Genomic DNA, 14,150 nt, shown 5'->3' on the forward strand with positions numbered 1-14,150 from the left:
GTCAGGAGTTTGAGACCAGCCTGGGCAACATGTTGAAACCCTGTCTCTACTAAAAATACAAAAACCAGCCAGGCATGGTGGCGCATGCCTGTAATCCCAGGTACTTGGGAAGCTGAGGCATGAGAATCGCTTGAACCCGAGAGGCAGAGGTTGCAGTGGCTGAGATCATGGATCGTGCCACTGCACTCCAGCCTGGGTGATAGAATGAGACTCTGTCTCAAAAAAAAAAAAAAAAAAAAAAAACTGTTTGGGGACATTTGGGTCCTGTTTTCTTCCCTGACGCTGATGTGATGCTGATGATAGTGAGTGTTCCAAGAACCAGGAGAGGCTGGTGGTTGTAAACATTCCTATAAACGTTGGCTCAGAGATTGTTAATGTAAGTTTTTCTGGAGCAGTGAGGTAAGCCTCGAGTAGAAAAGGGTGGAAGTATAGTAAAATTTTGTTGGTTTGTCAACTTTGTAAGACTTCAGGTGCATACCTTGTTAGGAAACTAGAAGCCGGAGGAAAGTTGTGCCGAGATGTGTAGCATTTGTTCTTGCTTTGTGTGGCCATTTTATTCCCATTAAGTACTGTATCCTTCACTGAAGAAATGGGCCATTCAGCAGCCCGCCTGAACACTGTGACACTGGATGTCGTTATAGAGAGTAATATCCATTCAGAGGGACACAACAGATCAGAGGAAAGGAAAGAGGTAACTATGTATGCAGACGTGGAACATGTATAATAGACAAGCCAAGGTGAAATGTATAGCATGCTAATATTCAACTTTTTAAATTAAAAAAACTGTGCATCTCAAGGCATGGTGGCTCACGTCTGTAATCCCAGCACTTTGTGAGGCTGAGGTGGGAGGATCTCTTGATTGCCTGAAGCCAGGAGCTCGAGACCAGCTTGGGCAACATAGCAAAACCTGGTCTCTACAAAAAATACAAAATTTAGCTGGACATGGTGGTGTGTGCCTGTAGTCCTAGCTACTTAGGAGGCTGAGGCAAAAGGATCACTTGAGCCCAGGGGTTCAAGGCTGTAGTGAGCTGTGATCACTCCACTGCACTCCAGCCTGGGCAACAAAGCAAGACCCTGTCTAAAGAATACAATAGCAAACAAACAAACAAAAAACCCAAAAACCCTCAAACACTATAAATCCATAGTTTTTATGTATGTGTAAACTATTTCTAGAAAATTACTCAAGTAACTGGTAACTAGTTACGTCTGAAGAAGGGTGATGGTGCGGTGGAAATGAGACTCACTTTTCATCGTATGCAGCAGTGATTCCCAGTGTGTTCTGGGATTCTGGGGAGTCCTTGAGACCCTTTCAGGAGATCCATAGATCAAAATTATTTTAATAATAATACTAAGTTGTTTTTATTCTCATTCTCTCACGAGTGTATGGTGGAGTTTTCCAGAGGCTCAGTGACATGTGCCATTGCAACACATTGAATCCAGAAGCAGATACGATAATCCAACTGTGTCTGGTCAAGCCAAATATTTAAGAGATTTTAAAGCATGTAAAATGATGTCATTCTTCTCATTTTGAAGATAAAGTTATTTTTATAACAATTTTGAAGATAAAGTTATTTTTATAATAATTATTATTCAATAAAATTACTATTATTTAATGAGTTAATACACAATAAATTTCAAATTCTCAGTTTTAATTTCTTAACTGGGCAAATATCAGTTTAGGTATAAACAACATCCCTCTGAGATCCTCTGGGATACATCCAGTTCCTTCAGTGCCTGGTGTGCTTGGAAGGTTTCTGTTGCACAGCACTGAACAGGAGTGCCAAAGAGGAAAGAAATGTGAATGGAACTGAAGTCTGTAATAAAATATTGCTTTCTCTTTTTCCCAGCCTCCATCAAGGGAGACCTACAAATTGCCTGGGGTTCAATGCTCTAGAAAGTTCCAAGATTTGTGGCTTGAATTATTCTAAAGAAGCTGAAATAATTGAAGAGAAGCAGAGGCCAGCTGTTTTTGAGGATCCTGCTCCACAGAGAATGCTCTGCACCCACTGATGTAAGTAGGTCCAGTCACTGAGGCTCTGTTACCACGAGATTGGGAGTAGTGTGGCTCACATTGAATCCCCTCACTTATCCTGCCTGGTATCACAGGCAAAGTTGAACACTTGGTTTCTGTGCCTAGAGCTGCTATCAGATGAGGAGACAATGTATTTGACTATATAGGAAATCTGATGTGGACTGTCAATTAACTCATTTTCACTTCCATTGATTTGGTTGTGACCAGCTCTAGATTAGAGGACAGTTTTGGAGTGTCCTGGCCTAGAATGTCTTCCTCAGTTTTGAGTGAGCCGGGGTATCTGGCCTCTTTCTGGGACTTCTCTGCCCTTATAGGACCTACTGGAATCTGTAGGGTTCCTGCATCAATCCATGTTTTCTAATATTACAATTTGTTTTTATTTTTTATTTTTAACAATTATTTTATAAGTTGTTTTCTTCTAGGAATAATTTGAGGTGATTTAGAGTAAAACAATACTTAATAGAAGCACTACAACCAGGATAATAGTACAAGAGTCCTGTAATTATGTTTTGGGGGAATTAAATGTAAGAAAACCTAGCCCAGGCATACTGATTGCAGATTCGTACAGTGCTTAGCTGGGACTCAAGGCAAAAAGAGAAGCATGCTATATTGCAGAACTTTTATTAGGAAACCATTTCCACATATCAAGGTGGTCTGCTGCAGGTGAATTTTGGTCTGAATGGGACTTCTCAGTTCATCCTTTGGCAGGCTAAAATCCCACTGAGGATCTAGAACTGTAGCAATTTCTAGATTGTGTCTGAGACCTTCCCAGCCTGGAGCTCCATATCTCCTTCATGCCTGTGCCTCTAGCATCTAGCAGAGGATCTGACACATGGAGGATGCTCAGTGAGAGCCCTCAGATTCAACTTAGGCTTTACTGTATTCTGCACAGCTTCTGGAATGTGTGCTGAATGAATGAATGAATGAGTGAGTAAATAATGTGAATGATTATTGGGATAAGGGTGGGGCTAAAGTGGTATTTTCTTACATTTCCCAGAAGATTTCTTCTCCCTGTCAAGATGCTTTTTGGATTATCCCCTCCTTTCTGTTTATTATCTAGGGAATGCCTCGTTGCTCTTTAGCTTCCTGGTGGTAATAATTCACTTCAGAGTTTAATGTCTTAGGTTTCCTTCTTCCCACAGATTGCCTTGAAATTTGCCTTTTCTTCCTCCCTCCCTTTCTTCCTTCCTCCCTCCTTTCCTTACTCTTTTCCTTCCTTATGATAGACTCTTGGTATGGGAGAGTCAAGAGGTCTTAGCTTGAGCCTTCACAGTGTATATTTTAGAACGAATAATTCGTTGCTATGCTTCACCACCAACCAGAAATTATTATAGGATTTCTCTATTACATGAGATTTTTCAAACATTATTTATCTATGATTTGTTCTGCTTTACCTTTCAGAAACTATCACTGTGGTCTTTTCTTTCCCTGCCACTAGAGTTTTTTTTTTTTTTTTTTTTTTTTTTTTTTTTTTTTTTTTTTTTAAACAGGGTCTTGCTCTGTCACCCAGGCTGGAGGGTAGCAGTGCAATCTTGTGCAGTCTTGGCTCACTGCAACCTCTGCCTCCAGGCTCAAATGATCCTCCCACCTCAGCCACCCAAGTAGCTGGAAATACAGGCACACACCACCACTTTGTATTTTTTGTGGAGATGGGGGTCTCACTATGTTGCCCAGGCTGGTCTTGAACTCCTGAGCTCAAGCAATACTACCACCGTGGCCTCCTAGAGTGCTGGGATTACAGGCATGAGCCACCATGCCTGGCCACCAATCTTAAATAATGATTTCCATAAATTATTATTAGAACATTGAAGGCATGTGCTATATATAGCCTTGTCCTGTGAAGCCTGATTTTGGTGCACTCCTCCACCTCCCCTGTCATATTATCCCTGGAACTATCTCAAACATCTTGGCTCCTCCAGGAAGAGTCCTTCTGGTCACCAATTCAGGCTCATTCTCTTTCTGGGAATGATCAGACTAAGTATTTCAATCTGTTTAGAGATTTACTAAGTTTTAGTTTCTTGTGTGTCTTATTAATAGGGAGACCAAATAATTCAGCATCCAATCTGGAGAACTAGTGAGGACAGGAGAAGTTATTAATAGGTAATCTGGAACATAAGGTATACTCTGGGTGGGTGGCCACCTGCTTTTCAAAGATCTTGCCTCTTTAATGGATACTGAGAGCAGAAGGGTAACAACAGCCTTTGCAGATTGAACTCCTGAATTCTGTTCAGTTGTCTGGGGCTAGGGAATTCTGACACAGATTTTGTAGCACTGAGTATTTCTTTTTTTTTTTTTTTTTGAGACGGAGTCTTGCTCTGTCGCCCAGGCTGGAGTGCAGTGGCGCAATCTTGGCTCACTGCAAGCTCCGCCTCCCGGGTTCACGCCATTCTCCTGCCTCAGCGTCTCCGAGTAGCTGGGACTACAGGCGCCCGCCACCACGCCCGGCTTATTTTTTTTTGTATTTTTAGTAGAGACAGGGTTTCACCGTGGTCTCGATCTCCTGACCTCGTGATCCGCCCCCCTCGGCCTCCCAAAGTGCTGGGATTACAAGCGTGAGCCACCGCGCCCGGCCAGCACTGAGTATTTCTAACCAGCTGTGGGGGGCCTGTCCCCTAGTGGATGTTAGAGTTCCCAGAGGGAGAAGTCAAGACCACTGCAGCACTGACGGCCCCGTGCTTATGAGATCCAGTGGTGGTACCCCCAGTCAGTCTTCCTCCACCTTCTCCTTCCTCTTTTCCCTTCTCCTCCCCTTCTTCCCTTCCCCTCCCCACTCCCCAATCTGCTCCCTTCTCTTTTTCTCTTATTCTCTCCCTCTCCCTTCCGCCCCATCCCCTGTCTCCCTCCTGTTCTGTTTTCTCTTTCCATCGCCTTCTCTTTCTCCATTTTCTTCTCTCCATTTGCCATTCACACTGTCTTCCTTTCCTTCTCTCTTCTAAAATGGCTCTTCCAAAAATCACTGGAGGGCAGCTCAAAAGAGCAGCTCTGCCAACATTAATTTCTCCTTGAAAGGGAAAAGCCTGCATTTCCAATTATGACTTAGTCTTCATTAGTTAGAAACTGTCTTTTTTCCATAGCAAGTGGCCTAGGAATGGTGTGTTTCTCGCAAGTCTCTGGTCGGAGGTTCTGGTTTTATGCGTTCTGCTGTGCACGCTTTCCAGGGCATGAAGACAGGGCAGCCTGGGGCGTTGGAGGTGGGAGTGGCAGTGAGGATGGTGGTCTAGCTGTGACAGGAACACACCTGGAAATGTCTGCTTGTCACAGAATGGATTGCAGCTGAAGTAAACAAAACTCTGTGATCATGTTGCTGCATAAACCTCAATGTCTGAAATTTGGGACGATGGCTGTGCCAGGATTATTTTAGAAAGGCAAGCTCAGGATCAGTGTTCAACTAACCAGAGAATCTACAGCTGCTGTGGATGTCCCTCCACCAGAGAGGGAGAGAGCCTAGCAGAAACTGAGGAGAGAAGCTCTTCAGGCCGCTCGATGGCTCATGTCCGTAGTCCCAGCACTTTGGGAGGCCGAGGAGGAAGGATCACTTGAGCCAGGTTGGAGACCAGCTTGGGCAACGTGGCAAGAACTTGTCTGTACAAAAAAAAAAAAAAAAAAAATGCCAGGTATGATGGTGCCTGCCTGTGGTTCCAGCTACTGGGGAGGCTGAGGCTGAAGAATGGTTTGAGCCTGGGAGGTTGAGGCATGGTAAGCCCTGTTCACATCATTGCACTCCAGCCTGGGTGACAGAATGAGACCCTATCTCAAAAAAATAAATAAATAAAAGTTCTTCAAAGAGGAATGGAGGGGAGGAACCAAGGGCTGACATGGACAATTCTAGGTAAACAGGGCTCCAGAAACATTCTGAAAAGCATAAGCTGAGAGCAGACTTCAGTAACATGAAGAAAGAACTGGGGAGGAGGAGAGCAGTCTAGAGAATAACAATGCTCTTATTTGTTCATGGGATTCATGAACTGTGGACAATATTTTTATTTACCAAAAGGGTAACAAAGTTTATTGAGCACTTGTGATGTGTAAGGGGCTCTGGAAGTAGTTTGAAGGGATACAAATATAAATAAGAGATAACTCCGGCCTCGGTTTCTCATGGGCTAATAGGAAAGGAAAGGAACAAAAAAGAGAATTACTCTCAAGGAGGTAAGCATGAGTCAGGACCATGACAAATGGTTGAAGGAGGGAAAGGACACTTGTAGCTGGGATGTTCAAGGAATACATGCTTTGAATACGGAGGGTGTGGAGCTTGAGCTAAGCCTTGGGGGCTAGGAAGGAATTTGATATGCAGAAGGAAAGATGTGGGTCATTATCCTTGGAGCTGACCTAGGCAATGAGGACCCAGAGTGATCTAGCGAACACGGACTGTGCTGGGCATGTGGAGTGCAGGGGAGGCAGGAAACGGCCATCTACTTGGGGCAGAGGATTGGGTTGAGGAGTGGTGGAAGATAACACTGGAAAGGAGGACACTTGCCAGACTGTGGAGAGCCCCGACTGTTGGCTGGGCTAAGACATCTGGACAGTCTGGACACCATTTTGGGGATTCAGCACGTGCGTTTTACGTGCTCTAGCAGGGAAGGATGACTTTACTGTTAGAGATGCTCATTTCTGATGTCCCTCTCGCTGAGTGCGAGTGCAGTCCTGAATAAGATTAAAGGTGTCATAACAATGAACCATTTGGAAAACGTAAAAATATATATGCATGAGACGCTTGGAGCAAGGATTTTCTAAGGTCTCAACTTCTTGTTTTTGCTTTGATCATTATAGCTTATAAGAGTAGATTTAAGGGTTAGCCACAAACTCTATTACTGTCAGAGCAGATTTGGGCTGCTAGGTAGAATCTTATTTTCATTGTTTCAATTCTCATTTCTTTGTGATTTTTTGTATTATACTACATATTTTAGCCCCAAATTGTGGGCTGCAGGAACAATGTTGTTAAGTATTTCTTGCTGGCAGTGTTCATTGAATTGCTTCCTGAGCTTGAACTTACTCAAACTTCCTGTTTTTTAGGGCACAGAACTCCTGGTTTCTCCATTTATGATGGATGAGAAGGGTTTGGAGTCTCTTTTCTAGACTTTTATAGCATGTTTCAGGATTTCTCACTGATATCTAATTGTCTTATAAGAGACATTAAATTTTTTTTCACACTCAAAAATCCACAATCCCCTCTAGGTAAGGTCTGAGTCTCTGTCAAACATTTTCACTTTTGTATAACATTTAGCATAGTATTTATCAGGCATTATTTTGTTTGGGGGTAGAGGAGGTAGGTGGCGGTGGGCAGTTGGGACCCCCCTGTGCTTGTGTTCTGCTCCAGTATTAAGTCTTGTAGAAAATGGTCTAAAATAGATCTTTACTATCTGAAATATCATCTAGTGAGAGCATTGGCATCATCAAAGAGCTTGTTAAAAATGCAGGATCTAAGACCTCAGACTAAATCAGAATCTGTAATTTGATTGGCCTTTGAGAGTTGCTGGTCTCCAGATGTAATGTATACACATCACCTAGGGATCATGTTAAATGCAAGTTCTGACACTCAATTACTTAGGTAATGATAACACAACCAGAACTTAAAGTTTTCTCACTTCAAAGCAGCAACTTCCTTTCTAGAGATGTCACCGGACATCTTCCCTCCTGAGAGTGACACTCCTGCACAGAACAGATGGTTTATGATAGGAGTTGGAAAACTGTGGCCTGCTGGTGGCATCCAGCCTGCCACCTCTTTTTGCAAATAAAGTTTTATTAGATCACAGTGACGCTCATGTATTTACATATTATCTGTGGCTTCTTTTGTGCTGTATTGACTGAGTTGAATAGTTGTAAAAGAGACTGTATGACCCACAAAGCCAAAAGTATTTACTATCTGGGACTTTACAGAAAACAGTTTGCTGACCCTAGCTTATGTGAGTGACTCTAAATATTTCCTTAAAGAATGAGCTATACTCTCTTGCCCCAGTGGCAAACTTTGCAAGCCCATCTGAATCCATGGCTACTCATGGAGAAGTTGAACCATAAACCGTAATTCCCAAGCAACCCACAAAGGGTCTTGAGCCTAAAATTGGTCTGGATAATGGTACCACAGAGCCTGTGACTTTCCAAAATCCATTTACTATGTCCCTCCTCAAAGAAATGGTTATAATTTTATGTAATTTTATTGAGCTGACTCTCTCCTCCACAATTGATTTCATTAATTGTTCAACACAAGTTTGACTTTCCCCAAGAATTGGAATCAAAAGGAAATTCTGAGTAAAAATATATCTGGGACCAAGGAAATAAAAAGCCTTGTACAAGTTGGTTATAATACACATTTTACTCCTAAAAAGGTAGCGTTGGTTTTGGCCACACTCTGGGCTGTTCACTGGGCAGACTGTATGGGCTTGGAGTCCTTCTTTTAATTCCCTTGGAGAATCCCACCACCTGTCTCTTATTTGGGTTTTTGAATTGTGAAATGATGGCACATACAAGCTCCAAGAATAGCTGCGTGTGTACGCCAAGCATACAGAGACAGAAGGCAGAGACTTAGGCCAAGGATCAGGAAATACAGAAGAGAAGCTGGCATGGAGGCATCTGCTCCACAAACACAGTGAAGCCGGAGGTTGTGGGAGGCGGGAAGTGGGACCCGTGTAATCACTGGAGGATGTGGGCACTCTGCTCTGCTCTGCAAGTCTTGGAGATCTTGGTTTTCTTTCCAGAACCAGATTTCAGAGGAGGTGGGTGTAGGAGAATTGAGATTCTTTTTCCTCATCCAGAGTTATCTGGGGCCAAAGAGGTTTAGGGTGAGATTCTGTGGGAATCTTTACTGTAGCTCCAGAAGCTTTATTCTTACTTAGTTCCTTTTCCCTTTGTCTGCATAGTCCAGGACACTAAAAGGGTTTATGAAGAGGCCGGGTAAACATAAGTGGAGAGTCTTCTCCTTAATTCTAGAGTCTACCTTGACTTCAACCAATTAAAGATTGTGGGGGTGAATTAGAGCCCCTTATGTTAAACCTTGTTTCTTGGAAGCCCTCCTGGAATTCCCTAAGATGCAGAGCTGATTAGCTTAGCTGGTCAGAATGTGAAGGTTTTAAAGCCAAAGTTACTATTTGGGCTGATATTTTAGACATTCTCTTCATTGGAAGAAGTATAATGTATTCATTCATTCATTCATTCACTCATTCATTCATTCACTCAGTGAATATCCATTGAAAACCTATTGTGTAACAGGATGTCAGGAAAAACATGAACTGGAGAGTCAGACACATCTGAGTTCAAATTCTATTTTCTTGATCTGTAAGCTAACTGACACCTCGTTCAAGTTTCCATCCAGGTGACATAACCACCCCAGCTTCCTTCCCTGAGTCTGCAGGTTAGGTTGGACATTTACTTCTCTGCTTTTTTTTTTTTTTTTTTTTTTTTTGAGACGGAGTCTCGCTCTGTCGCCCAGGCTGGAGTGCAGTGGTGCAATCTCGGCTCACTGCAAGCTCTGCCTCCCGGGTTCACGCCATTCTCCTGCCTCAGCCTCTCCAAGTAGCTGGGACTACAGGCGCCCGCCACCACGCCTGGCTAATTTTTTTGTATTTTTAGTAGAGACGGGGTTATCACCGTGGTCTCGATCTCCTGACCTCGTGATCCGCCCGCCTCGGCCTCCCAAAGTGCTGGGATTACAAGCGTGAGCCACCGCGCCCGGCCTACTTCTCTGCTTTTGCAACAACTTCTACACCGTCTGTTCTCATACCACGTTATGTGGAAATTATCCATTTGGAGTCTGTCTCTCTCTCCAGATTGTAAAGTCATTGATAGAAAAGAGCTTCATTTCACATACTTATTTACCCTTAGTGCCTGACATATATTAGAAATTAGACATATGTTTATTGCACTGAAAAGAACCTAGTTGTGTGGCTTAATTTCCCTAAAGCATGTGTTTCTCATCTGTAAAATGAAGGTGATAAAAACGTGCCTTGTGAGTTTTTTGTGAAGATCAAATCAGATAATGTTTGAATGAGTGTTTTATAAATATGAAGTGCTTGCAAATACTAATAGTTGTTCTAGTATCTGGATTGATTGGGATTCAGTAGAAAGCAAGTAGAAGAGAATCAAGAAAGTATGTGGAGGTGTCCTAGTCCACTTTTTCTAAACTGAATAACTGAACGAGGGGGATCTGGAGACTTCAGCTTCTAAGGCACAGTTTGGGTGTGTGGGGTTGACACGGGACAGAGGATGCTTTCTAGCAAGCTCTATGTCTCTGCCATTAGATTATATACTCATAACAATGGGGATATGTTTTATTAATTTCGTTGCCTCTTTATTCACCCTAAGCACAACTAAGAAAGTGAATATGTAATAATTGAATTTCAATTGGCATTGCAAGGCCAAAGTCTCCTGCCCCCGAAATCTCCCAGTATCCCTGGCCTGTATGTGTCTTTTCTTGAGAACCTGAATAATGGAACCATTAGATTGAAAACATAGATTAGGGAGAAGAGAGTGAGTTGAGTTTGAAAAATGTTGAGTGTGACATCTGGCCATCAAATATGCAGGGCTGAGTCATTTCACATTTCATGTGACTGTTTTAGCTCACAAACTAGACATAGAGCTTGTTGTACAGATTCCATAGTGCTTAATGCTCTGGCTACCCATTAAAAAACCTATAGAGCTTGCTGGAGGGGGTCCCCTATCTCACGTCAACTCAATAAATAAATATGTATGGATTCGTTGCAAAATATTGGATTTTCCTTTCCATGTAAGTAACAAAGAACTGCTGCAGATATTTGAGCAGAGTTGTAAAATGATATGAATTTTGCTGTGAGAAAACTTGATCTTGCTGTAATGTATGAAAAATACTAGAAGGGAAAGAAGTTGAGGGTGGAGAGGCTTATTAGGAGGGCCAGGATAACAGCAGGTGGGCAGTGAAGGAGGCTGCGGCAGAATCATGCCAAGCAGAATGGAGTGGAGGGGACTTGACTACACAAGAGGCTGGTGACTCAGCTTTCTCCCTAGTATTAGTCCTAGAGAAGTCTCCCTGCTCTGGGAAGACCAATGTCTAGCCTCATGTGGCTTCGGAACAAAAGCCAGTGATTGCGTCCAAGGGAAGATAATGAGAAACACACAGGCCGTGAAAATCAGGAAAGCACCATTAATCTTTTTGTTGCAAAACTTTACTTTTCAAAGTCCTGGGGAAGGATGCAGAAGCCTCAGCACGTGGGCTTGAGCCCTGTACTTGGAAATGCAAAATGGAAACCCCCTAATAAATCACAGAACTGAAAATATCCAAGAGTCTGAGAGGCTGGGGGAGGACAGGAGTGAGAAAAGGAAGGGGGCTGGAGTACTATCAGAAGACAGGAGAAAGCAACAGTACAAAATGCGGGGAAGGGCTGAGTAGACATTCAATTTAATCTGGACTTTTATTTTGCTACAAACTAATTTTATGAAGACTTTTTTTGCCCGAATATTAAATATTTACTAATTACAGAAAAGATATTAAAACAGGAAAGGAAAAACTATTTTCATTCAATAAAAACTCTAGTAATTCTTCCTAACTCCAGAATTGTATGTATATTTTTTACCTATTAAATAATCAGAAATAGAAACCAATTAGATAAGATATGTGAATATCCTTAAAAATTTTCCATAATATTTGACTTAGGAACTTTAGTTTTATGAATGTACTCTAAGGAATACCCTGAAAAGGACAAAATCTGTACACAAAGATTATACACAAAATAATTATAGAATTATGTACTAAAAAACCCTAAATGATGAGCCTCGAGTATATGGTTAAATATATAAGTTATAAGCCTTTGGGTTTTGAGAGTTTTAGATAACACAAGAAGGTATTTATGATATTATATTAAATCAAGATAAAAGTCACAATGTAATATAAAGATATACAATCAATGATGTAAAAGTTCATAGAAAAAAAAATCTAATGAAAATATACCAAAATGTTAACTATGATGGCTTTTAGGTTAGGGAATTATGGGACCATTTTTGTTTCCTTATGCAATTGAAAAGTCATAAATGAGCATGCATCACTTTTTCATCGGAAAAAGAAATGAGTTACATATTTTTTTAAAGGGAAGATATTGTAAAGGAATATTTGTTGAGAGAATGCATAAAAAAACCTAGGTAATTTCCTTATTTCTCTGGGATTCTGAGAATTTTTTTACTCTTGGGAATATCTTTCCTTGCTCTTAGCTATTTTCATATGTTAGTCTTGTTCCTGGGAATAAAAAATGGTAAGTTTTCTATTTGAGCTCTGCTCGAACATATGGAGTAGTTCTCTGTTACATATACAGAATTGGTTTGACATTCAAGGTCTTTCAAAGTCAAATCCCAATTGATCTTCCCAATTTCACTTCCCTTAGTTTCCTACGTATATTTTCTACACAAATCAAAAACCTTTTCAGACTTCCTATTTCTTGTACGTGTCCATAACCTCCCTTTTCTGAAACTCTACTTGTTCCTGGGGACAGAATGTTCACAGAGCATGCATTAAACATCATAAAGTGGACTGGGAGCGTCTTTTAACATAAGCAGTTTGGTACTGCTGTGTAATTTTGACCAGGCAGTTAGTTCACCCTCTAGATCTCAGATGGAACACCTGTAAAACAAGGGACTGTGTAGTAGATGGTTGCCAACATTCTTTGCAGTGCTACAGCTGAGTGAACCTTGTTCCCTCATGGCCCTAGGTGTGTTCATTCATCTGCCTGCACCTTGTCTCAGGTTCCCACTGCATCTTAAGTGGCCCCTGCCCACCCCACTGTCAAATTCAACCCTTCCTAGCTCATGTCCCATTTCCTTTATAATGCTGTCCTCAGTGATTCTGATTAACAGGGACTTGCATGTATGATTTTTTTTTTTGCCACTCATACATGCTGCCTTTTATCAAAACTATGGCACATGTCAAAGATATAACAGATAATATCATTTGAATAAAAAGTCAACTCCATGGGGAGGAAAAAATCTACTTAAGTGAGCTTTAGAGATAAAGGTGAACACTTCTCTAAATCCTTTGTTTATGGTCTGTTAATCAATACACTCCAATCTGTGATCCCCAGATACATAAGAGGAGAAGGATATGTAGACTATTTATGATATTTCTGAAAATCCTAAGAAAAATCACACACAGGCCCACAGTAAGTCTATGTTTCTTTATTTTGAGTCAGAGGATTTTTTTCCATTTTTAGCCATTGTAAATTGGTTTAAACTTCGTCTCTTGAATAACTCCTAACATGACCAGAGCCCTTTTCTTCCTTCAAATTTCTACAAATGCATTGCTCCCCTTTTTTCTTTTCATGACCCATATGTCCATGTTGGACAAAAACCATGAAGGGGGTTGAGAAACTGTGTACCAAAATGCCAAGAGCATCTTTGCCATGTTCCAGCACAAAGGGCACTGTTAGAAGGAGGTGATCACAGTCATCTTCTGACTCAACTCAAGAGGAGCCAGGTCAGATGGACAGTTCCCAACTGTTTACTGTCCTCTCTCTCTCATTCTCTCTCTCGCATTCTTTTTCCTTCTGTTTTTTATTAGCAGCACAAAAGATTTTGAAGTGCTTAAGGGCAGAAAGCTTGCCTTGTTCATCTGTGCAGCTCTTGCTGGGACCAAGTATGGTGCTAAACACAGGGTAGACATTCAGTAAGTATTTGTGGAATGAATGAATGAGCAAATGAAGGACAGGCGTAGCTTTGATGGCAATGGGTCAGTGTGAACTCCAGAAAGAGTATGCAGAGTTATAGTCAAAGTGGATGATGGATCATTGCTCTGACTTACTAGTTATGTAATCTTGAGTAAACCTCTGTATCACTGTGGGATTAATTTCCCCAGCTGTTGAAACAATGTGTGTGGGGGAAAGGGGGAGGGTTAGTGATTAAAAATGTGTACCATAAGGAGCATGTATGTAAAATCAGGCACATGGTTGCAGCTGAATATCTGGCATTTATGTAGCACTTTATTTTTTCTGCATTTTTTAAAAATTAAAAACCTGAAAATCATTAAGTTGTACTAACCTCAAATCTCACCACTTAAGAATTATATAAAATAAGAAGTAAAATTTCTCTTCCCAGCCAACTTTTCTAATTCCCCAGAGATAACTACTTTTCTTAACATTTAAGTTTGATGTTTATCCTTCTTGACATTTTTCCAAAG

The 14,150-nt window shown here is 41.4% G+C and overlaps 1 protein-coding gene across 5 annotated transcripts in view; it reads left to right on the forward strand.

Moving 5' to 3' along the window:
* Nucleotides 1-14,150, forward strand: part of DDR2 (discoidin domain receptor tyrosine kinase 2) — a 166,271-nt gene that overhangs the window by 21,056 nt on the left and 131,065 nt on the right. For all 5 annotated transcript variants that reach the window (XM_063627147.1, XM_063627148.1, XM_063627150.1 and 2 more), the window contains exon 2: nt 1,848-2,011. The gene's annotated coding sequence lies outside the window, so the exon portion shown is untranslated. The remainder of the gene's footprint in view (nt 1-1,847; nt 2,012-14,150) is intronic.

This window comes from Symphalangus syndactylus, chromosome 12 (genome assembly GCF_028878055.3).
Source record: "Symphalangus syndactylus isolate Jambi chromosome 12, NHGRI_mSymSyn1-v2.1_pri, whole genome shotgun sequence".
In the NCBI taxonomy this organism is placed as follows: Eukaryota; Metazoa; Chordata; class Mammalia; order Primates; family Hylobatidae; genus Symphalangus; species Symphalangus syndactylus.